The sequence below is a fragment of the Rhinolophus sinicus genome, chromosome 17 (assembly GCF_057876585.1).
Source record: "Rhinolophus sinicus isolate RSI-liver-muscle chromosome 17, RSI-T2T, whole genome shotgun sequence".
Lineage (NCBI taxonomy): Eukaryota > Metazoa > Chordata > Mammalia > Chiroptera > Rhinolophidae > Rhinolophus > Rhinolophus sinicus.
Window position 1 is genome coordinate 152354408 of NC_142517.1, and position 25555 is coordinate 152379962.

General features: G+C 34.2%; 1 pseudogene; it reads right to left on the minus strand.

Moving 5' to 3' along the window:
- The window catches only part of LOC141570704 (ubiquitin-like FUBI-ribosomal protein eS30 fusion protein pseudogene), a 30098-nt pseudogene extending 6441 nt beyond the window's left edge, over positions 1–23657 (minus strand).
- Positions 23658–25555: the final 1898 nt, after the last annotated feature.

A 25555-nucleotide genomic window follows, 5' to 3' on the forward strand; every position in this document is an offset into this window, starting at 1 on the left:
AGCAGCTTCCAAACATTATACATGTACATCACATCGGGTTTCCTACTAATATTATAGGCCACATAGGTAGCCATAATAAAAATATGGTTCTGTGTGTTGTATAACAGTATCACATCTTTTTCAGAGTGTTTGGCTTGCTATTGCTTTTGTCTAAATATGGGAAGATCATTTTTCCCAATGTGTTGCAATGAGCCTCAAGTGAATAGCTTTTATCGAATACTTTAACAGCATTTATGACACTTTGGCCTTCTGCCTTTTTTATTTCATTCTCTCTGCTTATTGGTCTCACTGGAATAAATCTCAGGGACTTAACACAAAACAAGCAAATAGATAATTCCCTATTTAGTTTTGTTTTAATGCACTCTTTCTTAGCTGGTAATAATCTAAGAACCCTTGTAAAATTTCATGGACTACCTCTACCTGCTAATCACCATCTGCCCATCTATAATGAAGAGGTTTGACAAGCAAATTACAAATTTTGGCTTTAAAAACTACATTCCTCGTCACAAAATCTTTAATTTCAAGTCAAAATAAAACTCAAAACCACATTTTTTATCTACTAGAGTTAAAAATCAAAGTATAGGTGTATCTTCGAAATATTTTTGTAAATAAATCATGTCACCAATTATATTTTAATTTATTCTAAATAGCATTTTAAATTCAAATTAGTTGTTCTTATCATTTGTCTCCTTGTAGAATGCATATCTCACTGTTATGATTATGTAACACAATTCTGAGAACTCTTGTTAAGTGTATGTCTTTATCTACAGCTACGATGTTAAGCTATATTACCCCGATGCTTTATAAAGCTTATAACCTACTCTCTACAACAACCCTTCAAGATGGGCATTGGCATCATGTTATAGATAAAGAGACTGAGGCACAAAACATTTAATGGATCTTTCCCAGAGGTATGCAATTAGTAGACATTAGAGCAAGAATTTAACTCCAGATTTGCCTTTGCCTGGAAGCATGCTCTCTTCAACATTGTTGCCTCAAATTTTTAATCAGGAGGACATGGAATCTACTTTTATTGTAGTATTTGAAAGTCCAACATGTTGTCATATAATCTTGGAAGGTTGAAGCTCCCTGACATAGATGTGAGATAGTAGGGTCGAAGATTGGGAAGAGAGGGAAGAAGAAATGCAAATGACTTTCTAGAATCCTGTCAGCATTTTGATTTTTCAGTTCTAAAATCTGCCTGTGTTCAAATTATTATTATCATGCCTCCAACTCTTACCTCACACCAATGCACTTGGATTTAGTTTGTTATAAAATGGAATACATTCAAATCAAGTATTTAAGAATCAACTAATATTCAGATTTTTAAAAACAAGCAAAAATAGTATCTCAGACACCATGGCAACTCTGGAAGAAAGGGACTTTTTTGTTTTGAAATACCCAAAGTATTATAGTGATAATAATAAATACTTATTGAATGCTTACTTTATGACATGCTCTAAGGTGCTTTTTAATGGATATTAACTAACTTAATTCTCATAACAGACCTGTGAGGTAAATAGTATTATTATTCCCATATTTCAGATGAAGGATGGAGAGATTAAGTAATTTGCCTAAGGACAGTAAACAGCAGTTGAGTAAGGATTTGAATTCAGGCAATCTGGTTTTAGGGTTATGACTACTAGCAAAGGTATTAAGATAAAAGAGATTATAATTGATCTCTCAGGAGTGCTACTACAAAAGTCACAGTGAAGGAAAAAAAAATTGGATCAAAAAGGAGTTAAGAACTCAAGAAAGAGGAAATCTGCAATGGATCCTTTAGAAGTTTATTTTATTTAAGTATATTTATATGAACAAAACAAATGGACAATATGCATTTTTCAAAAAAGAATTATAATTTTATTCCAGGTATACAATATTCATTTTTTCTTTCAAATGGAATAATAGGATAGTATGCTGTTTGTGAATCTACTAAATAAACTTTTCCTCTTTATTGCTCTGTCATGGTTCTTTATAGTTTCTAACAAGCCAAATTAAAAACAGTTTCAGCTATATCAACTTGTTTTATATATCATTAACTGAAAGGGTTTCAGCTTTTGATCAAAATTATCTGTGTCTCAGTGATATTTTTGTTATATGACTTCCTTTGTATAACAGAAATAAAATATGTTTGATAAAATAAACATTATTTTGAATTAAAAAAAACACATTTTTACCAATAAAATTATACATTTTTAAAGAAAAGATAGTATTTGTAGAATTAATCAGAAGCTTGGTAAGTTCATGCAGAATCATCTAGTCCCTGATTTGGGCAATAATAATGGTCAGAAACTTTGAATGGGATTGCTAAAATGAAAAATTTTTTAATTTATCATGGTGTCTGAGATACTATTTTTGCTTGTTTTTAAACGAATAAAGAGGAAAAGTTTAGCAGATTCACAAACAGCATACTATCGTGTTATTCCATTTGAAAGAAAAAATGATAGTTTTTTGATGTTTCATTGAAATGCAAGATCTACTAAAATGTAGTAGATGTGAATTACTACAATGTAATGTAAAATTAAATAGAACACATGGTAGGCCTAATCATTGGGTATTTAAGCTTAGAGATTGAGTTTGGTCTTTTTTGGCAACAGTTTTTGTTCTAAAGTTGGACATCCTCTGTTTTATATACTTTATATTGTTATCTTAAAATGTAAATCTACTTGTCTTTTTCTTAAAAGAAGGAGCAATTTCTACAAAAAAGGGAACATATAAGACATGCAAAAGAGAAAAATAGTAATGAAACATTTTTTTAAAATGTGGCTTATTTTGGGTTTCAATTAAATATATTTATGTGAATATTGAGAAATGTTTTTTCTCATCCTTTAAAAATGTTTGTGTGTTTTTATGCATGACCTTTTATTTTATGGTCTACACTTTAAAGTAAGAAGGCTATAAAAGGGAGTGAATAACTTCTGCATTAGTAACTTTTCAATAGTTTAGTTTATACCTTATTATGGAGAAACTCATTGAGCCTGTTTGTGAAGACAAACTCTAAAAACTCATTTATGTGCAGAAACGTTTTAGTTTGATGTAGTCCCATTTGTTTATTTGTTCTTTTGTTTCCTTTGTCCGAAGAGATAGATCTGGAAAAATATCACTAGGAGCAATTTCTGAAAGTTTACTGCCTATGTTTTCTTCTAGGAGTTTTATGGTTTCAGGTCTTACCTTTAAGTCTTTAATCTGGCTTGAGTTTATTCTTGTATTTGGTGTAAGAGGGTGGTCCAGTTTCATTTGTTTGCATGTATCTGTCCATGCATGCACCATCTTCTCAACACCGTTTATTGAATACACAGACTTTACCCCACTGTATGTTCTTGCCTCCTTTGTCTTAGATTAAATTACCATATAGGCATAGTTTTGTTTTCTGGGCTCTCTATTTTGCTCCATTGGTCTATGTGTGTTTTAATGGCAGTATCATGCTGTTTTGATTACTATAACCTTGTAGTATGCTTTGATAGCAGGTAGCACGATACCTCCAATTCTGTTCATTCTCAAGAGTTACGTGGCTATTCGGGGTCTTGTGGTTCCATATAAATTGGTATTTTGATAGGGATTGAATTGAATGTATAGATTGCTCTGGATAGTACGGACTTTTTTAATCTTTATAAAATTTATTGGGGTGACATTGGTTAGTAAAATTATATAGGTTTCAAGTGTACATTTCTATAATACATCATCTATATATTTCATTGTGTATTACCCACCCAGTCAGTTCTCCTTTCATCACCATATATTTGACCCCCTTTACCCTCTTCTACCACCCCACCTTACCCTCTGGTAACCACTAAACTGTTGTCTATGTCTATGATTATTACTCTGCCATAAGAAAAGATGAAATACTGCCATTTGTGACAACATGGATGGATATTGAGATTATCATGCTAAGCGAAATAAGTTAGAGAAAAAGTCAAAAGCCATATGAGTTCATTCATACATGGTATATAAAACAAAGCAACAAATGAACAAGTATGGACATTTTAACAATGTTAATTCTTCCTATCCATGAGCATGGTGTATGTACAGGTGTTTTACCTCCTTGGTTAAATTTATTCCTAGGTGATTTCATATCATATATATATATATTCCTAGGTGATTTCATATATATATATATATATATATATATATATATATATATATGTATATGTATATGTATATGTATATGTATATGTATATGTATATATATATATGAATGTTTTCTTAAAAAAAGAAATCTTACCATTTGTGACAACATGGATGGACCTAGAGGATATTATGCTAAGTGAAATAAATCAGACTGAGGAAGACAAATACCATATCATCTCATTTATATGTGGAATCTAAAGAACAAAATAAATGAAAAAATAAAATAGAAATAAACTCATAGATGCAGAGAACAAACTGATGGTTACCAGATAGGATCGGGGTTGGGGAGCTGAGTGAAAAGGTGAAGGGATTAAGAAGTACAAACTGGTAGTTACAAAATAGTCATGGGGATATAAAGTAACGCATAGGGAATACAGTCAATAATATTGTAATAACTGTGTATAGTGAGTGCTAGGTGGGTACTAGACTAACTGGGAGGATCACTGTGTAAATTACGTAAATGTCTAACCAATATGCTGTAAACCTGAAACTAATATAATATTGAAAGTCTACAGTAACTGAAAAAGAAAACTAAATTCCTTAAAACAAAACAAAACAAAAACCTCATTTCTATGTCAGTGGTGGTAAAATGACTGAAACTCGATATTTATGCACTTTTTCCCCCTGCAGCATTGTTCCTTCTCCTCCCACCCCAGCAGGGTCCCTCTGAACAAATCCTAGGTTTACCTTGTTGGCCAAAGGCAAAATTGTAACCCTCCTTTTTGACTGCCCTAGTCTCCCCAAACTATGTCTCTATTTTATGTATTGCTGCTCTCCTTTCTCAGTTACCTCATATCTTCTTGCTTTCTCTCATATTTATTCAAATTTGCTTGACGATCCCACCAGTGCTTCACAATCATGGCTACCCATTAGAATCACCTATCATTCTTAAAAGAAAAAAAAAAAGAAATACAGTTGCCCAGGTTAAAATAAGAATGTCTGGAGCTGAAGTTAGGGCATCCATAGTTTAAGAAATGCCCCAGGTGATTCTAATTATTAGGCAGGTTTGAGACCATTGAGTTAAAGGATGAAATGCTTGCTTCAGGAATCAGCAGACAGTGTGGGAAGAAGGTATTTTGGGCCTGGAGCTTTTCTGGTATCCTTAAGTTCACATTACATAGATAATGCCTCCTTAGCTTTTTCATAAGGCTAACTAATGGGATTGCTGTTGTCCCAGTGAGGAGAGCCTAAGAATTGTGTATCTATTAAAAACCTGTAGAATTTGCTTCATTTGTGTTTGTCATCCCCATGTAGCTGGCATGAAGAAAACGAGGTAAAATTTATCTATTCCCTCCCTCAAGAACCTGCATTACTAATTCTCTTAATATTTGGCATTTTGAATAACATAAATTATTCTGATTTAGTTTATTCCTAACCTAGCCTTCACAAAAATTTCAGTACTTTGTATAATGAGAGTTTATGCTGGTTTTGATAGCTTATTCATTATTCAAGTACCTTTGCAGAAAGAAAAAAAACACATCTTTTTAGGATAGGTCAATAAATAATATCCAGAATTTGATTAAGTCTGGTCACAAGCTCTGGCATTTAGATTAGGTGTTATCTGAAACTTGCATGGATTAATTGATTGTTTTCTTTTAAAGATCTTACACTGAGATGCACCATAGTGGATCAAATACTTTTAATTAACTGAAATGAAAGCAGTATCCAGCACCTACCTATGGTTTTGGAAATTGTTTGGCTGTTTGGTTGAGCTAAGATTGTTCAGACTGTTTGATGGAACCTGAACCTGTTCAAACTCATCCTTGAGGAATTAAGCTCATTTGAGGCGTCTTTAAAGTCTATATTACTTTGGATTAAGTAAGATTTTTGTAGAAAAATTAATTTTATTTTGGGGGAAGTAGAGTGTGGTACTGGGAGTTCCTTCTGAGTTCTGTAAGTCATTTAATTTTGTTGAACCACTATTTCTCCATCAGAAATTTGGAAATAATGATGATTGCCCTGTATGTACTTTACAGGGATTTGGAGAAGGAAGATTTTGCTATAAACAAAATTTTGTTGAGTCTTCAGTAAAGCTTTGTTGAAATCCTTCAATAAAATGTTATAAAGATATTGAATTTATTATTGAGAAATCAACAGTCACAAATGGTATACTGTGCCCCCACAGTACTTTGTACTACTTTTTCTCTGTCATGTAGCAGACTGTATTTTAATGAGCGGCTTATATCTGTGTCTCCTATTAGACTTAACTGATCTTGAGAGAAGGGACTGTATTTGTCTTTATATTGAGTATAATAGAAACCATAGTACGTAATCGAGTCAATAAATATTCAATGAACTTTTTTTATGTATCAAGGATATAACTGTTTATTACTTTAAATTAAAATTACTATATTACCTTTTTTTCTTTTATGGGGAAACACTATTAGAAAACATAATTTTATGAAAGTATGAAAATATAAGTTAAGAGGAGGTTCAGTGTTTTTAAAATTTTGCATTGGATTGGAAGTGAGTTATATTAAGCCAGAGTGACCCAGTGGAACAATGCAGCTGCCATGTTACAGTAGGTATGCAGTGAGGTGTGGATGAAAGATCATGGGCTTTGGAGCTACTGGATGGACTTGGATTTGAATCTGCCACTTTCAAGATGGGTGATCCTGGGGAAATTTCTTAATGTCTGTTTCAATGTGCTTATCTGTGAAATAGGGATAATACTACTTACTTCATAAACTAGTTGTGATTAAGTAGAACCCTTAGTAAAGCATCTGATACAATGTCTGGACATGTGAGGAGATATGACAGCTGTTATGATTACATTAGATAGCCAGAGGATTCCTTTCAGGTAGAAAATGATTGGAAGATGTGTTTTTCTTTTTCAAAGACAGATTTTTCAATTAAATAGGAATTTCTGCCTTTTACTTTTTCATTTACTTTAATTTGCTGGGAGTTAATTTCTAAGTGTTTCCAAATTAAACATTATGAATGATTGCATAGAATATATTTTACTCTTCACTCATAAGGGATCTTGTACTATCAGAGGATTACAAGGGGAAGCTAAGCTGGTGGTTTTCATTCTAGCCTCTGTTAGTCCTTGTCACCAAACTACCACACAATTTGGAACATTTGCCAGTGTTGGCTCAAGAGAGGCCAATCGAGACACTAATAGATGCATTTTCTCCATGAGTACACCCTTGGATCACACATAGAATTCCTATTAACAGCAGTGAGAGTTAAACTTGTAAATCCCTTATGCATTGATGGGAGAATAGACCTTTTAGTTTACTTAGCCATCTTCCAGTTATTTGGCACTTTCCCCATCCCTTGTGGGTTCTCCAACATTTTCATTAAAGGCTTTTCTATTTTCTATTCTGCTTCATTCAGTTTGGGTTGTAATTCACGTTGGCCTGATGCCTTGGCAGCAATGAATGATTCTAATTGCCTCACTATCTATCTAGTCTGGCCTAATCATAAAGCCTTTCAACTTTTCATTCAAACTTCCAGCAGTATCCACTTCATGGGTCACAAACTTCCCACTCATATCCTTTCATTGCATCTCAGCTGCTTACCTCTTATGTATTTTAGAAACTCTAGAGAGTTCATCATTATTTCATTCCTTTTCTGTTATGCCATTTATCTTTTCTGTAAAATTAAAGCAGCACTGCAGAAACCTAAGGATGAAGGACGACTTTTGTCCAGACATTGTATCAGAAGAGCTAGATACCCTAGTTGTCGTTTATTTAAGTTAGTTATATAGTGAAGGGTTAGAAACTAGAAAGAAAGTTTTAAGTATTCTTCCATGTCTATCCTGTTACCTCTTTAACTGTAATCAGCTCCACTTCCTCGTCTACCTATGGAAATATACATTTTTCTTTCTTGATCCTGAAAATAGATACAGCTGGAGAATCATAATGGTAAACTGAAAACAAAGGTCCTGCTTTGAACTCATGTGATTTTCTGGCAGGCAGGGAGCTGCTCCAGTACTTTATATAGTATGTGTGTTCTGTTTTGATTCTGTGTGGCAATGCTTATGTTAGAGATTTTACGGGAACCTTTCTCATATGATAAAAAAATATATATTTTAAACAGCCCCAAAAGATTTAAAATGAAAGAATAATAAATTAGTTGATTATGACGTATTTTACTTTTTGCCTTCTTCCCCTTCTTTAAAAAATATATTCTAAAAATGAAAATAAATCTTTTTATTATAGAAAATGTCAATATTTCATAATAGTATAATGAATTCCCTTTTATCCATCCATTGATAGATCTAGAGGCTTTATCAGATTTAGGATGGAGTTTTGTGGTAAGACTACTTTAAATGTGATATTATCTCCTTCTCTAAAAAGAGATGTCTCTTTTCTGTCTCTTTATCAGCCAGGATGATTATTGCCTAGAACTATGTATTCAAGTTTGCAAAATGGAATTTTAAAGTTCTATGATTCTTTCATTTATTACCTAAAATACTTACATAAAGTATCACCCTTCCTATTTGGTTACAAGGTAAATGAATGCCTTTATTTGCCAATTTTCAAAATAATATCTTGGCTCCCCAGTATTTTCCAAAGGTGACCAATTAGTTATTTTCTTTTATCATTATAGACACATGGATTTAAACTTACTTGATATGTTATAATCCATTGTAGTTGTTATCAGTTTCTCCCATCTTTGGCTCCTGATGGCCTGTTCAGTGTAAATCTTGAATCCTTTTGTCAGGACTCATGTAGACTTTGATAGTATTTTTTCCCTTTCTTGCATAACAAGATATTGCAGCCTCATCTTGAATTCTGAATGGTTTATCTAAATTCCATTTCCCACCCCTTACATGGAGTCAATTAGCTCTCTAAGGAGCTCTAGTTCATTTTAGTATGAAATAGAAATTAGAAATCACTGTCTGGATGCTATTGGTGCTCATTGCTACTGGATTGGTCCTTTTAGGGGATTGTGCTAGGGAATTTTACACACACACGCACAAATCATAAAATTATAAAATACATCATGGGTTTAGACTAATATTTCCAATTCCAATACAGAACTCTAGAGTTTTTATTTAACTATCTTCGGTCTTAATTTTGTATTGTCTTCCCCTCATGCTGAAAATCTGTTTCCTCCCTCAGTAATCTAATTATTTGCTTCACCCCCCCCCCACAGTATACTTACAAGAGTCTCACAGTAAAAATACCAACAGTGCTACCAACAATATGACCACTGAAAATAGTTTAAGATTTCTTTACAGTTCTTTTTATCCTTAGGATACATCCCACTGCATATGTACTGGTGGGCCCAAAGTAATCATAAGGGTCCTTAAAAGTGCAAGAAGCTTAATAGGAGGTTGGAGTGATGCAATGTGAGAGGGAGTCAACAAACCCTCACTGACTTTGAAGACAGAAGGGACCAGTGACAATATATGGTATTGTTTTTCCATAACAAGAATACACAGGTCTGATAAAGGTGAGCCTTGTGCTTGTTGCAATTACATGTAATGATCCATTTGCAAAATTTTTACTAAGCATACTTAGTAATCCCAGGGTTTGGTACAAGGGAGGATTGTTTATCAGAAGAAGGCATCTGATTTTTTACTTTTAGCATGGTTAATTGAACACTTAAAAATTATTGACAGTTTTGACCAGTAATCAATGAGTACTAAATCTTCCCTTGATGTTTTACATGGCTGACAATTAGAGTGATTTTCCATCGGACTGGCTGCAGGTTCCATACATGGCTCCAGACATTTTCCTCCAATATTCCTCAGATATTTTCACTGTGGGTGCTTTAGTCCACATTTATCATGCTATGTGACCTCAGACTCTGTGCCTTCATTGGGTGAGTTGGACCAGTATGGAGTAGAAGTATTTCTGAAAGCCATTCCTATAGTGGGGTGGTTAGCAATAATTTGCAGAACTGACCACATATATATCGAACTAATGCAAAAGTAAATGGGCCCTTGATGCAGATGCTCCTTAGCAGGATCCTCAGTATGCCTGAAGCCATTCCAGCACTATCCAACATGAGAAGAGTGGTGGAGGAAACATTGCAGTGAAAAGAAGACAGTGGTCTTAGTTGATTGTGGTTAAAATATATTACTTTTGCAAACTTTACAAAATCACGTTACCATGTGAACCCATTGCTAAAACATCTTCCAGGAATTTGGAAGGGGTTTGTATCAGTTTCCTATTGCTGCAGTAACAAATTACCACAAGCTTGGGTGCTTAAACCAACACAAATGTATTGTTTTACAGTTGCAGAGGTTCAAAGTCTGAAATAGGTTTCACTGGTCTGGAATCAGGGTGTCAGCTGGATTACATTTCTTCTGGAAGCTCTATGGGAGAAGGGAGAATCTACTTCTTTGCCCTATCAGCTTCTAGAGGCGGTCTACATTCTTGATTCCTGGTCCCCTTCTTCCATCTTGAAAGCCAGTGATACAATATCTTCTTCAAGTCTCCCTTTTATAAGGGTGCTTTTTTTTACATCTGGCTCCAAGATAATTTACCATCTCAAGGTCTTTAATTTAATTAAATTTGCAATGTCTCTTACTATGTAAAGTAACATATTTAACATATTCATGTATTTTGGGGGTTAGGGCATGGACATCTTTGGGGAGCCAGTGTTCAGCCTACCATAAGGGTCAGTGCAGAGCCCTAAACTAAGGAAGATTTTTTTAGTTTTACAATAAATCTGCTTCTGTCTTTTAGCAAGTTTTTGAAGTTTTCTTCATGTAGGTCCTATATAGTCCTTGTTAAATGTGCTTTTAAATATTTTGTTTTATTGTCATAATTATCAATAGCTTTTTTTCCATTTTCATTTCTAGACAGTTATGGTAGTACAGAGAAGAGTTACTGATTTTTATATATGTTCCTCCTTAAATGTAGTATTAAAAAGCTGTTATTAATACAAAATCATTATTAATATAAAATCTAAAAAATCTCTTTTCTAGATGTATAATTATGTGATCAGCAAAATGGTCATTTTATCTTGTCCTTACCAGTTATTTATTTTTTCTTATAGTAGTCACAACTTACATCCAATGGCCAGTTTTGCTGACATATTTTCTATTTTAGTTTCAAATTATTATTAGATTTTTCACAGTAGTATGTCTCTTCTGTTTCAAAAACTCTCATTTACTCCTTACATTACAAATTTTTGTCAGTTTGCTATTATCTAAATGAATAGTTATAAACTATATCGGTGGTTCTCACTCTGGGGCTGATTTTGCCCCCTACGGAGCATTTGGCAATGTCTGGAGATGTTCTTGATTTTCACAACTAGGGAGGGTAGAGGCTACTGATATTTAGTGGGTAGAAGCCAGAGTCATGCCAAATATCCCACAATACGCAGCTCTCCCACCCCTTCCTCTAAATAAATAATGATCTACGACATATGCCAAAGTTGAGAAACCTTGTATTACAAGGTTCATTGCTTCTCTGTTCCTCATCTCTTCATTTTCTTATATCTTAAAGTCCTTATTCTGATGCATGTGTTGTTTTGTTAGAGTACTATCTTGAATTTTTTTTCCTTTGGATGGCTTATGTTGATGATATATTCTCTGTATTCTTATATATCTGCAAGCATCTTTATTATGCTTGGCAAGTGAATGATGTAATTTTTTTCCATTGTAAATAACTTGTTTTTGAATGATATCTTGGCTAGGTATAGGATTTTTGAATTGCATTTCCTCTCAGTAGTCTGTCAATGTTGTATTCTTTCTATTTCCCAATGTTGCTGATGCCAATTTGATTTTTTTCCTTTATAAATAACTTCTTTAGCTCTGAAGCCTGTTATATAGTTCTTTTTATACTTGAAATTTGGGACTTTTACTAGGATATGCCTAGGTATATTCCCTTCCTCCCTCCTTCCTTCCCACTTTCTCTTCCCTCATTAATCAGTGAACTCTTTTAATTGTAGGCTTGAATTTTTTCTTATTCCAGGGAAAGTTCCTTCTTTTATTTCTTGAATTATTACCCCTTGTTCATGCTCCAATTTCTCCTTCTGGAATTTCTATTATTCATATCTTAGGTCTCCTGGATCTGTTCTCCAAGTTTCTAAGCTTTTTGCTCATGATTTCTACTTTTTTATTTTTTTGTTTTTTATTTTTTTGTATTTCTCCCCCTAAGCTAAAAAATAAGCTCTTAAAACTTTTAAAATTTGAGATATGATTTATATGCAGTGAAATGTACAGGTCTTAAGTGTACAGATTTGTAAGTTTTGACAAATGTATATACCCATGTAACTCATACCTTATCAAGATTTTCTTATGTCAGTTTTGGTAATTTTGGTAACTCACACCTTATCAGGATTATTCTTGTGTCAGTTTTGGTAATTTGTGTCTTTCAAAGACTTTGTCCTCTTTAATTAAGTTGTCAAATTTATTGTCATAAATTTGTTTATGATATCCATTATTATTCTTTTATATCTGTAACATCCATAACAATGTTCCTTCTTTCATTTCTGATATTGAATTTTTATGTTTTCTCTTTTTCAGTCCTGTCAGTAATTTGTCAATTTTATTAATCTTTCCCCAAACCAGCTTTTGGTTTCATTGACTTTCTACATTGTATGTCCATTTTTTATGTCTATTACATTATTATTTCCTTTTTTATTCTTCAAATTTTATTTTCTGGCTGCAGAATTCTTGGTTGACTTTTTTTTCTTTCTAGCATATAAGAAATGTAATTCCATTCTTTTCTAGCTTGTGGTTTCTGACAAGAAGTCTGCATTTCATAAGATGGTTTCTCTGTAATGTGTCTTTTTTTCTGGATACTCTTAAGATTTTTCTCTTTATAATTTGTTTTCAACAATTTGATTATGATGCGTTTGGTGGTTTTCTTTGTGTTTATTCTGCTTAGGTTTCATTGAGCTCCTGGGATCTATCAGTTTACATTTTTCATCAATTTTTGAAAAATTTCAGGCATATTTTCTTAAATATTTTTCTTGTGTTACCATATCCTCTTTTTCTGAGTCACCAAGTTACATGTATTTCAGACTATTTAGTGTTGTCCCATGGGTCAATGATGCTCTATGCGTTATTTTTTAGTCTTTTTCTGTGCCTTATTTTTGGATATAGCAGAACCAGAACTAATAATTTTTAATTGTGAATTCTATGTTATGAGTGATGGATTTTTAAAAAGTGTTGGACCTTGTTCTGGCAGGCAGTTAAATTATTTAGAAATTCTTGAATTGAATTTGGGAGGCATATTTTAAAATCTTTTTAGGGTTGGTCTTGAGTAGCCTTTATGCTAAGGCTAGTTTAGCCTCAGTACTAAGCCATACTCTTTTCAGCCTCTCTACTGAATGCTTCATATTTCTAATATGATCTCTTCATTTTGGTTGATAGGAAATTGAAAAGTTGCCGCCATGGGTGAAGTCAGAGTCATTTAGCTCACAGTTATATGGAAATTGTTCTTTTCTTGACAGTTGTTCTTTGCTTACATTGTGGACTTTCATCCTTTGGGCACACAAATTTGTATTCAAGCCAGAAACTCAAAGGGATCATTTAAAGGTTTTTATTTTTTATTTTTGTGTTAAAATTATTTATCTTCAATATTTCTATTTCATTAACAGCTTTTTTTTCCTTCATTTTTTGTTTGTTATTTCTTCATGAGGTGTTTGAGTTCCCTTAAATACTTATTACTTTTTTTAAAACAGATTACTCATATTCACTATCAGGGCTCACAGCTTTTGGGGTAACTTGACTAGTAGTAGCAAACCCATGAATTGAAGAAGGGACAACAGTGTTTCCTTCTGTGGGTTATTAATGAAGTGTTTAATAATGTATCTGACTTTTGTCCTTCCAAACTAATATGTAAAATTTCTAGTATGGTATTTAATGTCCCTGTCATTTCACTAACTCCTCTTGTTATCTTCCCAAATGCATCTTGTGTTTAAGACATTCTATTTGGGATTCCACATACAATCTATTTTCTTAAGCACTTCTGCCTTGGTAACTACTATTTCTTTTGCCTAATATACTTTTCCTCACTCCTGTCCTCCCAGTATATTATTTCTTATTCATACTTCGACATTTAGATGAGTAGGTCTTTCACTCCTAGAGAAGTAGGTAAGGGGCTGATCACAATGATGAGACAAGATCAGAGACAACACCCATTGGGTGAGTAATTAATTCTGAACTAGAGAGCCAAATAAGGTCTGTGCTATATAGGTGTATCATATTAATCATGTTCAGAAGGGGAGTATAGACCTTGGGATATAAGTCTTTTATCATATTTCCAGGTAAATACTAAAGAGTAATGGACAAAGGGCAGAAGCTTCTTGCACAATACTCCTGAAATTTCATTTCATGGGTCAAGGCAGGAATGTTGAAGAAAAAGAGAAAATGATTCTTCCTATAATCCTGATTCCTCACCTCACATACAACTCATGATTTTGATACCTGGCTCAGAGTTTTCTCTAAATCGCAATCTTTGTCATTATTCTAGAAACTTCAGTGTCAAAGTCTTATCTGGACAGTCTCAACTTCAGTGATGTTAATCTGCCCTTCAGATTCAAATACATTGCCTATAGTCATACATGAAAATTGAACTGCCCAGATTTGAAATCTTAAACTTCCAATCTTAATATTCTTTTACAATATTTTCCTATCTTACTAGTTCTTACACATTTCTACATATGCTTCTTTTGGCTCTTACTGATACTTAAGAGTCCTTGAAGCTCAATCTTCTTTCCAAGTATCGGCACCTTTCTATCTGTGTTAATGTCCAGCCTAGATACCAGGGTACATAAATTCAACTTGTCTCTTCTCAATACTCTTAACTTCCCTACCATTTTTCATTTCACTATAGCCAATCTTTACCACCTCAGATCATGAGCAATCCAAAAACCTGTCTTCTCTATTTCAACATATGGGAGGGATTCTGGAAAAAATAATCACAACAATGACTATTAGTATTAAAAATAATAGAAATGTGCATGTTATCATTAATAAGAATAGCACACACTTATTTTTATTTATAATGTAAACCCAACTAATTCTTCAGGGAAACCCAAGTTTCATGATATTATGCCAAGACAAAAATTGTTCTAAATTTTACATAAAGAGAGTAACATATAATTTATTGGGCATACTGTAAACAAAATGAGTATTGTAGAGCTGTATTGCAACATACGTTACATTACATTAAACATCACATTAAAGTTTACCTCCATAAATTCAACTTAAGGGGACCTGCATAATATGATCTAGGTACAATAGGGTAATCAATTTACCTAATTTAACCCATAGAATAATCTTATTATCACTCAGCATTCTTGGTTGTAAACAAGACAAAATCAACTCTGTCTAACTTCAAAGAAAAAATAAGAATTCGTTGGAAGGATATCACATGGATTAATCTGCAAAGGACACTTACTGTACTGCTGCCCTTAGATAGACTCTTGTCTCCATTCTGCTGATTCTCACTTCTGTTGCCACCACTGTGGCAAATAATCTAAATTGTCTCTGCATCTGGCTTCACTTTCTCATGATACAAAGTCCCAGGATAATAAATCATTCAATCGGTCAAGCCTACATCACATGTATACTTTTATTTTCTAAAGAGTGCTCTTTGATGTTTGCAAGGGGAAGCAGGACCCTGCCTCTCGTCTGTCTTGGGATTTCCCCAATATAGGAAAGGTATTTGGATATTGAGGTGCCAAAAATAGCAAATGTCTACTCTATCCTTCAAGCAGTCCTCCCTAAATATTGTTTTTCTTGGCCAAGATTTTGATGGGTATTGGACAGTGTGAGTTCAAGATTGTATTTGCTGACAACTACCTGGAGTGCTGCTAGTCTGTTGCCAATTAAATAAAGACCCATATGCTTTAACAGACAGCTGAATTGGAAGTAGGATTGATATCCTCTTGTGAAAATTGAGTTGCCTAATATAGATACACGGCTGACGAGAAGGCCACCCCCGGTGCAAGGCAAGCTGTGGGAGTACTCACAGGCATGGCCAAAAGTCCACTTTTAAATGTGATTATGATTTATTGTTACTATTTGATATATAGACAAGGGAATATTTAGGTAGTAAAACCATAAAAATGTTAGCCTGGAAATTTTTAAGAAAGGTATAACCGATGCCTCCTTAGCCATAAAAAAAAAAAAAAAAAAAAAAGTAAAGATCCCATAGAGTAGAATGCCCAGCTTTGAAAATTGCTACAGAGCATTGCTACTATCTGGTATACTTTTCACAAGAAGATATTTGAGAAATATACTCCAGGATTACTAAAAGAGGAAAATTTTTCCTTTGAAAAATATGGATATGAAAAAAATTTTGTTAAAATTTTATTTTGAATAGATAATACGGTCACGTGGTTCAAAAATGGTATGGAGTATGAAATCTCCTACCCCATCTGTTCAGTGATCTTTCTACCATAGTTAACCACTTAAATTGGTTTTTGTGTTTCCTTCCAGAGTTACTTTTGTGAAAATATAAACAAATGTATGTATGTATGTATATATATGTATATATATATGTATACATATATATATACATATATATGACATATATGTAGTCTTGTTTGCCTTCTTTAAAAAATATACACCAGTAGTATACTATATTCACTTTTCTGCACTTTCTTTTTTAAACTTAGTAGATATTGGAGATCTTTCCATAGAAGTAAGTAAAAACCTTTCTCATTCTCTTTCTTTTATTATTATTATTATTATTTTTCATTAGTTTCAGGTGTCATTCTTTTTCTTTTAAATATCATTCCATTATGTAGATGTACCATAATTAAAAAACTAATCTTCTGTAGAGGGATATTTGAATTGTTCTTTATCTTTTGCTATTACATACAATGGTGTAATAAGTCAACTTGTACAAAACTTATTTTGCACATATGTAAGTTTATATGTGGGCTACATACCCAAAGTGGAAATGTTGAATTAAAGGGTATCTGCATTTGTAATTCTGATAAATATTGTTAAATTATACCACTCACTCCTTCCACCAGTGTTATGTGAGAACCTCTATTTTCCTAGTTTTACCAACAATGATTTTATTTTAGTTTTGAATTTTTCCAAATCTGGTAGATGAAAATGGAATCTGAGTATAGTTTTAATGTATTTAATTGGTTCATCTTGCTTTGAGTGAGGTTGGGAAACTTGTATATTTAAAAACCATTTATATTTCCTTTCCTGTCACTTATCTGATCTTAAGATAGCTTTTGCTTTTTTTGCTATTGGGTATTGGTCTTTTTATTACCAATTTTTATGAGCTCTTTATGAATTTGTGAGATTAACCCACTGTTTATGAGATGAGATGCAAGTATTTTTTAACCTGTTTGTCATCATATAATGACTTTTCTTATGGTATTTTTTGCACCATTCAAAAGATTTTTTATTTTATTTTAATTTTCCCCATAGCTTCTGGATTTTGAGCCATGGTACTATTATGGCTTATGGTTTTAAATCTTTGATCAGTTTTAAATTTATGCTGGTGTACAGTGTGAGGTATGGATATATATATATATATATATTTAGGGGATCACCCTCTCCTAAGATGACCAAATAGTCCATTATGTCCTTTCTAGCTGTAGGTGCCACATTGAACATATACTAAATTATTCACTATTTTTGGATTTGTGTCTGTATCTTTTTTATTCTGTTTCATTCATATGTGTGTCTATTTATACACTCATGCTGTACTTTTAAAATTATTTCAGTGTTAGGGTAATGCCAATAGCTATTATGAATAAAACTCAATTAAAGTGGCTTAATACAGGAGAAGTCTGTTTCTCACTCTTGTAACAGTTCAATGAAGCAAGCCCTGGTGAGTGGATGGCTTTCCTCTATTCAGAGCTTACATTCAGCAACTCAGGCTCCTTCCAGCTTTCGGCTTCACTATTCCAACAGAACCTCATTGTCATCTGCATCTAGTCAGGAGAAAGATACAAAGAGTGTGAAAAATAACAACATACCTGCTTTTTAAAAGTCTTGTCTGGGAAGGGTCAGGACTAGTCATTTCATATCATACGAGGTCTGCCAATTAAGTTCGATAACTCATCCTAGAAAAAGTGCTACATACCTCATTGCTGAATATCACTATGGTCACCTTGGAAGTGCTCCCCTTGGGAAGCTATACACCGATGCTAGCGCCTAGTCCACCCTTCAAAGCAATTTTGGAACTCTTTCTGGAATAGCCATCAGAGCTGTCGACATATAACCCTTGATGCCATCCAAATATCTTCCTTTCAATATTTCCTTTATCTTCTGGTAAAGAAAGACGTCACTGGGGGCCAGGTCAGGTGAGTAGGGAGGGTGTTCCAACACAGTTATTTGTTTACTGGCTAAAAACTCCCTTCCAGACCGTGCCCTGTGAGCTGGTGCATTGTCGTGATGCAAGAGCTCCTTTGGGATCATTTTTGCACACACCTTTCTCATGCCAAGATTTTCAGTTAAGATTTTCCTGTTTCTCTGTCGATGACCTGCTATGTTTCTCACAGTCAGCAGATGATTTTGACGCACAATTCGTGGAATTTTTGCAATGTTTTTGTCAGTTCTGCTCATTACTGGCCGCCCTGAACTCTTTTAATCAGTGACGCGTTCTCTCCCCTCAGAAAACCGTTTAATCCATTTGTACACTGCCGTTTTCTTCATGGCATTATCCCCATAAACTTGGACTAACATGTCTCTGATTTCACTTCCACTCTTGCCAAGTTTAACAAGAAATTTAATGTTTGTTTGTTGCTCTAATTCAAGCTCATGCATTGTCGCGACGGCACACAAAAACACATAACAACAATAATAAACATCATTCAGCAAGACCGCCACATGTTGACATGAACACAGCTGTGAGACACTGATGTACCAAGGTTATGAAACCTTACCGAGCTGTATGTACAGTGCTGCCAATGTAAGCACACGGTGGCAAGTTCGCGAACGTAATTGTCAGACCTCGTGTATGTGTATTCTTTTTTTCCAAATATTCAATATTCAAATATATGTGCGGTTTTTCCCTAAGTATTCGATCAAATCATCTGCATTTTTATATGATTGCATTGGGTAGCACACTCAGTTCACATTAAAAAATAGTGGTTATAGTAGCTTGCTTCTTCCTGACTATAATATCAATACGTATAATGTTTCTGATAGAACACGATGTAGTCTTTGGGGCCACAACATAAATATTTTATCATATTCAGGAAGTATCTTTGTATTTTTATTCCGTTGAGTTTTCTTTTCCTTCAATCAAAACCAGATTTTTCAAATTCTCTTCAGCACATTAGAGATAAACTTTTTATTAGAACTAAAAAATATTTATATATTAATAGTTTTGAACTATTGCATTTATGACATGAATCCCCCTTGGTCATTTCCAACCATCTTTGTACTTCTGGAACAAATCTTATTAGGTTTTTATGTATTAGTTTTTCAATGTGCTGATGGATTATGTTTAGCAATATTTTACTAAGAAGATTTTTGCATAAATTTTCTTAAATGATATTGATTTATGGTTTTCTTTTTTGTGCTGTCTTTGTCTGGTTTGGTATTAATGTTATTGTTTCCTACAAATATATGAACATTTTCTTTCTACTATATGTAATTGGGCAGTTTAAGTAGCATTGGGACCATCTTTCTTAAAGTTTTCATAAACTTCTTGGAAAATATTGTTCTTTTGGGGGGCGTGGGGATGGCCAGTATGCTCTTTAGCAATTTCTCCAATTGCTTCTATGAAAGTTAGTCTGTTAAGATTTTGTGTTTTTTGGGTTCAGTTTTGGTGAACTCTATTTGAATACATATTGTTATCATTATTGTTATTTTCTAAAACAACTAGTTTATTTTATATTTTTTTCTTTGACCTGACAGTTATTTTGCAGAGAGTTTTAAAATTTCCATATGGAAGCAACTTTTTATTTTCTGATTTTGTTAATTTCCAGTGTTATCACAGAGTGGTCAGACTATTATTTTATTTCTGTTTTTTGGGAGTTACAGATTGAATGTAAAAGCATTTATGACAATCCAGAGGTTAACAATATTTGCAAAATATGTAACAATTCTACTCTTTTCACTGCATTTTTGTTTGTTTTGAAAAATGAAAAATATAGTTTTTCATAAAATGTTATTTATAGTGACATTAATGGCTTATTATTTTTAAATGAATTAATACAGACTTTAATAATGTATTTATTTATATAATAAATGAATGAATGGATGAGGGAATAAATAAATAAATAAAAATTTCAGTTATAATCTCCAAAACACTATCAATAGTTTATAATCTACACAAACAGACACTCTTTGGGGTCCTCTATAATTTTTATGAATTTAAAGGGTGTGGATAGACCCTGAGGCCAAAAAGTTTGAGAATTGACTCAATGTAGTAGAATTGGGTTTTGCTTTGTGACCCATTGTGAAAATCTTCTAATGATTGAATTAAACTCATTTTCATTTACTAATATAACAAATGTTTGCTCTCCTATAATTTTCATATTGTTTTCTACTTTAATAATTTTTCAAAAAGTCTTTATTCTGTTTCTTCTTTTCCATTTTGTGTGTATAATTCTTCTACTATTATAGAAGTTTTATATTTTTATTCTAAATTCCTTTTATAACTGTATGTTTACATAACATGTTTAGTTCCCTTACTTTAAATAGTAGCTATTGTTTCCCTACTTTGAGCAATGATAATGTTAGTGTGTTTCCTTTTTTCTTTACACTCCTTCATCACCTTATTTTAGTTCATTATATAATTTTTTAAGTGTTACTGTTATAATGTTAAATATGCTCCCATTTAAATTGTGATGTATTATCTTAAAAATATATCCTTTGAATCCCAATTATTATAAATGAGGCAGTTGGTGAACATACCGATTCTTCCAGCTTCCTCTTTTTCATGGAATTAACTTCTATCTGGATTTATTTTTAGCTTTTTTCCTTTCATCTCAAAATGCTGTCTGTTCTTTTACCTCTGTGCTTTGAATCCATGCCTTTTTATTTTTCTGAGATACTTCCTCATTTTCTATTTATCTTCAACATCTTTTCTATACACATTTTTCTTTCATCACATGCACATTCTGAAGTCTTTATCATCTTAAATAATAACTTAAAAATCTCTTTTTTCCTCTAAACTACAGCAGCTTGAGATCTTTTCTTTCCCTCTATCTAAACTCCTGGAATGAATAGTATATGCTTCCTTGTAAATCATTCACTCCTGAACTATCAAAATCTGGCTTCCACTTTCAATCACACTATTAAAAGCATTCTTTTCATGATTACTAGTTATTTCTTGTTTATGATTTTCAGTTAATGTCTACATGGCCTCTCTGTAGCGTTCGAAATGCTGACCACGGTGTCCTCTCTTGGTTTTCATGATAGCATAGTATCCTGATTTTCTTCTCACCACTCTGACTTCTGAATTTTCTTCATGCATTTCTCTTCTCTTTGTTCTTGCTCCTCAGGAATAAAAATTACATGTATTCGGTTCTCTCCTCTTCTTTTCCTAGTCTTCTTGGGAGATCTCACCTATTCTTATGGCTTAAAATAGTTCAAGACCTTTGATGTTCACAAATTTATTAAAAAATCTATGGCATTAGGATGGCAAACCAAAATTTTAATATTTGAACTTTGCTTTTCATTGCTTTTGGAAAAATTACATATGCTCATTATAAATTACTCAAAAAATGTGGGAAAGTTCAAAAATTAAGTAAAAAAATAGCCCATATTCCACCATTCAGAAATGATCATCATTGACATTAGGAGAATAATATTTCAGATATCTTTCTTTATTCAGAACTTTAAGCAGATATCTTTTTATATGATTAACTGTACATACACATATACACATATCAATATATAGGCAGAACTGTAGATATAAAGAAATAGGGTAGGTTGGAAGATATAAAAATAGTTTTATAAAAGTGGATCATATTGTAAATTCTATTTTAAATAAAATATTAAATTTTATTGTATGTGAATTTAATAGAAGTAAAAGAGGCTGAAGTTAAAGCAATGTTGAACTTCAAAGAAATTACTTTTACCACAGAATTTATTCTATTTAAGATTCTTCTTATGATAAAAATGGATTGTGAAAAAACTAAGAAGTTGGAGCATTTTATTTTATGTAATGAATGTTTTCATTTTAGACAGAATTGGTTGACACCGTGCTGTGAAAAGTGAGAATATTAGCTCTCTTTTACATCCTCCAGGCTTACCACCTCCAACTTTTGTGAATTGCATTATTGTTGTGACATTGTCTATGTTTATTGGGTCCCCCAGTCTGATGTCATAGTTCCTGTGGATGGAACATACCATAAGCCCTCAGTTAATGTACTGGATGAGGTCCTGCATGCAGGAAAGGCAAAACTATACCTGGAATATGTGTCTGCTTCCATGAGAATGAACTACTGGCCCTTCAAGGATGGAATGAGACCAATGTCATTAACTTGCCACAAACAGGGTAGTTGGTCTCCTAGAAGAGTGACTCAGCACCCACCAGTCGTTGTTGGCAAGCTGGACAGTCAGTGGCAGCATATGTCCGACCTTGATTGGAAGTGCCGGTTGTTGGGCATACGTACAATTTCCAGTTCTCCTACTGTGGCCACTTTTTTTATGCGCCCTTTGTGCCAGCACTGGGGTGTTCAATAATAGAGACTTGATGGCATCAACTGACAGAGTCATTTTGTCTACTTGTTTTGTGCCTCTGTTGTAGATGCTCTCTGATTGTTGTTAACATGTGATACAAAGGTCTTCACACTTTACTCCCACTCCCATAGGTTCACCCATATTTCTGTACTCCAGACTTCTTTATTCCTGATCTTCCAATCTTTCTACTTTTTGGCACCTGATTGGCCAGCCAGGCCATTCACCAATAGCCATAGTCTGTATATATTTTAACATTGGGCTTCTTTTTCTGTACAAAGTAGGTAACTGCATATACCACCAAAATTTGCTGATTGGGGGGTTTTTCCTCACCGCTGTCTTTGCAGGGGACCCTGGAGTGATGCTGTAGTTCAGCTGCCATTCATTTTTGTCTACTATGCTGTTCCATCCATAAACTAAGCTTGAGCTTTTCCCTCTTCCTTTAACTGGTCTTAAGGGATCTCCTGTAGGGCCACACCTGTGAGTTGAGGGAGGGGACCTGATACAAGAGTGATAAATGCCATGGTGGTCTGGAACTATTTGCTCACGAAGCTTGTTTGTGCCCTTTGGTGCTGCTTGTACTGTATTCTAGATATACCACTTCCATCTTATGATGATTGTAGCTGGGCCCACCTGACCATATAACTTTGTGGGTCTGAAAGGACTCAACTCATGATGAGCAGATTTCGCCACATGATCACCAGTGTTCCAAAGTTAGGCGTTTCATCTCTACCAGGGCCCAAGAGCACATAGGTGTCGCTATTTAAAGGCATACACTTTTCTACTGCAGTTGGTAAAGACTTCCTCTAGTATTCCAAAGAACTGCAATTTCTCCCACTTGAGGCCACACAAATCCACATGGCATCTTTTATTGCTATTGATACTTCAACACCATTGGATTATACGCACCAAACAGCAGAGCTGCTCGAACTGCAGCTTGTACTTGTTGCAGAGACTTTTCTTGTTCTGGGCCCCAGTCAAACCTGCCACCCAGTGCCATGTGTGGGCCAAAGCAGTATTCCTAAAGTGTAGAATACGCTACCTCCAGAACCTGAAGAGGTCCACCAACTATTGTGTTTTCTTCTTCCTGGCAGAACGTACAAAATATACCAATATGCCTTTTACTTTGGCCCTGCCCCTGACCACTGGACTCCTAAAATTATACTGGCAGAGCAGACTTCTAAATCTTTTTAAGGTTAATCTTCCAGTGAATGTGTTTTAGCAAAGCCTCCAGCATCCTAGCCACCTCTTGCTCATGTGGCTCAATCAGTATAATGTCATTGATGTAATGGACCACTTATGACAGAGAATGTGAGTTAACATAGCCTTGGAACAAAACTGTAAGTGTATGGTGTTGTCTTGTTCATGTAATGCAAACTGTTTCTGATCTTCTTTTCTGACTGGGATAGAAAAGAATGCATTCACCGTATCAGTGGCTTATATCGTCTGTCTCAGGATGGGTTACCTCTAGTAAAGATACTACATCTGGCACAGTGGTTGTGATTGGGGCTGTTCATTGGTTGAGTTTGTGGTAATTTACAGTCATCATCTAGGATCCATTCATTTTCTGCAGGACTTAAACTGGTGAGTTAAATGGCATATGATGGGCCAACATTCTTTTACACTTTTAAAGTTGCTATGCTTTTGGGGTGTGATATTGTTTTTGATTTACTATTTTGGCTGTGAGAGTGGGGAGCAGTTTCAGAGCCTTCCATTTGGGTTTTCCTCTCTATACTAGTGTTTATACCAAGGACCAATGTGGGGATTTGGCCAATTGCTAAATATTTTAATTCTAATTATACACCTGGAGACCAGGGAAATGACCACTAGATGGATTGTGGGCCCAGTGGATCCACTGCAGGTTGGACCTTGCCCAGGACTGCACTGACCCCCATACGCCCAGCTCTGACGGGGGAGACATGATGATATTTCAGGACTTCAAGTATTAATGTGAATCAGACTCTGTCCAGTAGTCCTCAGAATGTCTCAGTATGCTCCTTTTCCCAGTGTGTGCTTTCCCAGGTAAGTGCCCATAGATCCCTTTGGAGCAGGACTTGGGAAATCATTACTGTGAATAACTTGCCATGATGTTACAAGGTCCTTCATTCCGTGGATCTGTCCACCTCTTCAGTCATTGGAAAACTGGCTCAGATCCCAAAACTGGGTTAGGACTTGTTAATTTTTTTTTTTTTTTGTGTGTGTGTGTGCACAGTCACCCTCAGCCTCCAGTTACCTGTCCTTAAATTATTCTCTCGATACAAACTGTGTAGTACCCCTATTGGCTCCCATGTAATTTCCCTTAAGGACTCTATGTTCTATTGGGCAGCAAGTCCTTTCTAGAAGGGGAATCTGGGTGGGGCATATATACACCTCGGCCACCTCCTCTGATATTGATGAAATGTTGGGCCTTTTAGCCACCATTGAGATATACAGTAGCCCTCCTTATCCGCAGGGGATACATTTGAAGACCCCCAGTGGATGCCTCCAACTGTGGATAGTACCAAACCCTATATACATATACTCTGTTTTGTCCTATACATACATACCTATAATACAGTTTAATTTACAAATTAGGCAATTTCAGAGATAGAACATCAGTTCTCACCATAGATTGTAGCAACCTCAGCATGTGGTTTTTTCCCTTTCCTTATTATGTTGAAAACTGTCATCTTTTCACTCAAAAGAAGCACATTACAGCTTCTCTTTGGCATATTTGAATTGCCAGCATCACAACACGTGCTACTTGAGGCCGTTATTAAATAAAATAAAGATTAGTTGAACACAAGCACGACGATAGTGCAACCATTGATTTGCTAACCAAGACGGCTGCTAAATGACCAGCAGGCGACTGGCACATGCTGCACGGACATGTTGGATTAAGGGATGAGTCACATTCCG